General features: G+C 45.7%; 1 protein-coding gene across 3 annotated transcripts in view; it reads right to left on the bottom strand.

Annotated features, from left to right (window-relative positions):
- The window catches only part of LOC129857980 (amyloid beta precursor protein binding family B member 2-like), a 59,207-nt gene extending 55,328 nt beyond the window's left edge, over positions 1–3,879 (bottom strand). Inside the window, exons 1-2 of one of the 3 annotated variants that reach the window (XM_055926791.1) lie at positions 3,677–3,879; positions 3,427–3,476 (exon numbers count right to left, since the gene is read on the bottom strand). The gene's annotated coding sequence lies outside the window, so the exon portion shown is untranslated. The remainder of the gene's footprint in view (positions 1–3,426; positions 3,477–3,676) is intronic. The other 2 variants (XM_055926790.1, XM_055926792.1) reach the window with 2 other exon arrangements.
- Positions 3,880–4,180: the final 301 nt, after the last annotated feature.

Below are 4,180 nucleotides of genomic sequence, written 5' to 3'. Positions count from 1 at the left end.
TCGGTCCCCCTCGTTCTCATCTGGTGCCGGTTTAAAACACAGTGCCAAACCTATAACCTGGGTTCTATTTTCTGGACATACTTGGCAATCGCGTAGCGCTGTAATGTATTAATCCACAACCGATGCACCCTGCCAAGGCTAATGCTGTTGGAACATATACCTATGCTAGGTCACGATGCTGACATGCTGCAGAGCAGATAATACTCTCTATCTGACCCTTTCATCTCCCCGGGTCTCAGCTCTGTGTTAGCAATGCCAGGTGGACACAGACAGAGAAAAAGGAGAGAGGGGGACTGGGGAGTATGATTGTCAATTCAGATGCCGTCAGGAAGAGACATGGTTTTGAGTTTAGGGTCTGTCAGTGGTTGGTTTTACTATACTCGGTTCTTCAATTCAATCATACTCCTCTCCAACGAATGAACGCACGCACGCACGTACACGCACACGCACACACACACACACACACACACACACACACACACACACACACACACACAGGTAAACAAACAAAAAGGTGGAAAACATGGGCACAGCAGATTTGAAAACAAGACAAGCCCTTGGAAAAAGAGAGAGAGAGGTCCTTTTAAGAGAAAATATCCCCACACAATGCACTTTTTCATGAGGGCCCCTCATCCCTTCTCTGGATGTTGTTTTGGTGACAGAGAGCACCTGTAGGGCTTCTGGAACTCTTCCCTCCCGCGCTCTCCTTCTCCCTCTTTCAGAGATGGCACAAATGATGTCAACAAGGTCAATCAGTAGACTAATGTAGACTACCTGTAGACATACTGTAAACTACTCTTTTACCAGATACACTACATGTGGGCACCTGCTTGTCGAATGTCTCATTCCAAAATCATGGGCATTAATATGGAGTTGGTACCCCCTTTAATGATGTAACAGCCTCCACTCTTCTGGGAAGGCTTTCCACTAGATGCTGGATTATTGCAGTGGGGACTTCCATTCAGCCACAAGAGCATTAGCGAGGTCAGGCACTGATGTTGGGTGATTAGGCCTGGCTCACAGTCGGCGTTCCAGTTCATCCCAAAGGTGTTCGTTCGAGTTGAGGTCAGGGCTCTGTGCAGGCCAGTCAAGTTTCCACTATTTCCACACCGATCTCGACAAACCATTTCTGTATGGACCTCGCTTTGTGCATTGGGGCATTGTCATGCTGAACCAAAGGGCCTTCCCCAAACTGTTGCAACAAAGTTGGAAGCACAGAATCATCTAGAATGTAATTGTATGCTGTAGTGTTAAGATTTCTCATGACTGGAACTAAGGGGCCTAGCCCGAACTATGAAGAACAGCCCCAGACCATTATTCCTTCTCCACCAAACTTTACAGTAGCCACTATGCATTGGGCAGGTAGCGTTCTCCTGATATCCGCCAAACCCAGATTTGTCGGACTGCCAGATGGTGAAGCGTGATTAATCCATCCAGAGAATGCGTTTCTACTGCTCCAGAGTCCAATGGCGGTGAGCTTTACACCACAACAGCCTACACTTGGCATTGTGCATGGTGATCTTAGGCTTGTGTGCAGCTGCTCGACGAACAGTTATTCCGCTGATGATGCTTCCAGAGGCAGTTTGGAACTCAGTAGTGAGTGTTGCAACCGAGGACAGCACTCGCAGTTCTGTGAGCTTGTGTGGCCAACCACTTTGCGGCTGATCCGATTTTGCTCCTAGACATTTCCACTTTCCAATAACAGTTGACCGGGGAAGCTCTAGCAGGGCAGAAATTTGATGAACTGACTTGTTGGAAAGGTGGCATCCTATGATGATGCCACGTTGAAAGTCACTGATCTCTTCAGTAAGGCCATTCTACTGCCAATGTTTGGCTATGGAGATTGCATGGCTGTGTGCTCCATTTCATACACCTGGCAGCAACAGGTGTGGCTGAAATAGCCGGACACAATGCTATTTTACACAAAACATGTCCTCATAAGGACATTAAGTCTCTCTCTGTGAAGTTACATTATACCTGCAGCTACTGATTTCAGGACAGTTTTTGACGTTTTTCTCACTATGCAATCTTCCCACTATTTCCTTAGTACTGAGGTAAGCAGAACTGCTGTGAACAGCATAAATACCCTGTCCTGGGCAAAACACCAAAACTGACAAGGAAGCAGTTCATAAGGTAACAACTGTCCAATATTCAAATGCCTGCTTTGCATAAATCTCAGAGATGGAGAGAGCTACTAGATCCATACTGAGATTGTGTGTTTTTCCTGATGCTGCATGTCTCAATTAGCAGCATGGCACGAAACAAATAGGGGAGATATATATGTTATTAGAGAGAGAGAGAGAGAGAGAGAGAGAGAGAGAGAGAGAGAGAGAGAGAGAGAGACGAGAGAGACTGAGAGAGAGACTGAGAGAGAGAGAGAGAGAGAGAGAGAGAGAGAGAGAGAGAGAGAGAGAGAGAGAGAGAGAGGACAATGACACAGCAATTTTCAGCAGAGACGTTGGGCTCACATCGCCACTCAGCTCAGCTGTTGCCCTACAACACACACATCTTTGTGTTCCCAACACTGTAGGTCATTCATGAGACCTTGCCAAACATGGTACTACAACCCATATTACAGGAAGTCAACTAACGGTGTCATCTTAAACAGCTGAGAAATGTCTACAAGATTCAGGGGCGGTTTCCCGGACACAGATGAAGCTTTGTCCTGGACTATTTCAATGGAGATTCTCCATTGGCCATGCTTTCTAGTCCAGGACTAGGATGAATCTGTGTCTGGGAAACCAACCCTCAGAGTGTAACTGTAGGAATAATCAGGATCTGGAGTTGAGAGAATAACCAATCATTCACTCTACTGGAGGTGATACCGTCTGGCATCCTCTACGTATTGACGTACCGGTGAGCCACAAGTGTCCGAGCACCACTCATGACTCGAGCAGGTCACAGGTTGGTTCAGTAGGTGAGTTCTCACAGCTCGATCACAGTGTGAATGAAGAGCAACAAACACATAACACGTCTCAGTCGAAATAGGAAAGAGAGGGGTGTTGTGATGTCTGTCACACACTGTGATGAACAGACGCTGCTGTGGCATCCATGTGAATATTTAACATTGTCACCTCAAACACTGTCTTGATAGATCTGTACCGTAGCCTATATTACTGAAAAAGGCGTGGGCCTACTCCAGTTAAGAAATATTAAGTAAGAAAATACTTTAATGGAATTTTTGTAGGCCTTGAATGTAGGCCTTAGTGTTTTTTTTAAAGGTGTTGTAAGCTAATAATTGGATTGTTACCAAATAATAAATGATACTTATGCCGTACATATGCCACCAACATAACGCGTCAATAACAGGCGATATAACCTTCTAACTTATAACCATGCCAAGGAGATGTCACTAAACGGGTGGAGTACCTTTGCAATCCGTTATCGTGCGTTGTAGGATACAGCAGTCTACATTTCTAACCTTACCATCATCCTTGCAGCCTCACCGATTTCAATATAAATCAAGCAGGAACGTCCTATATTGCAAGGAAGGAAGGATCGTCAATCTGTTGTCAATCCCGAAAACAAGCTACAAAGGCAGTGTCAATAACAGACGCAGGACATCTTCTGTTGTCTCTCTCCCACCCAAGATTCTCCCCATCACATCACCCCGCTGAAAGGCGAACGGCGCAACGCACCCACAACCACAACATCTTATGTACATTAATTTACTCACCGCGTTTGACAATCGTGCTTCTACGCCACCGCTTAAAACGACGACACTGATATAGGACAGAGAAGTGATGCACACTTTTTAAGCGCGAGTCCTCACGTAGCTACCCGTATCAGATCACATCACTTTCTATCCGGTCTCCTCCGGTGCTGGTACCTAGACTACGCTACAGCTAGTCTCTCTCTGCGCCACTGTTTCCCAACGCGTCGCGTCGCTCTGGAGCTCCCAGGACCAATCAGAGCGCTGGACGCTGTGTGCACAGAGCTATTCGGTAGAGAGACGCAGAACCAGAGTACCATCATAAAACTAATATTGTTTATGGTGTTATTTAATTAATGTAATAAAAACTCGCAGTTCACCGACTTTGCCTATGGTAGGCTACAACGTTGGCTTCTATATTAAAAGTAATCGATTGAGACGTGATTGTGTATACTATTTTAGCCAGAGCCAGTCCCTCAAGAGTGAACAGCTTCCAATAAGAAATGTATAATCTGAAATAAGAAACTA

This window comes from Salvelinus fontinalis, chromosome 6 (genome assembly GCF_029448725.1).
Source record: "Salvelinus fontinalis isolate EN_2023a chromosome 6, ASM2944872v1, whole genome shotgun sequence".
NCBI classification, from domain to species: Eukaryota; Metazoa; Chordata; class Actinopteri; order Salmoniformes; family Salmonidae; genus Salvelinus; species Salvelinus fontinalis.
The sequence above is the reverse complement of the archived record's forward strand: the minus strand, read 5'-3'. Positions and strand labels throughout refer to the sequence as shown.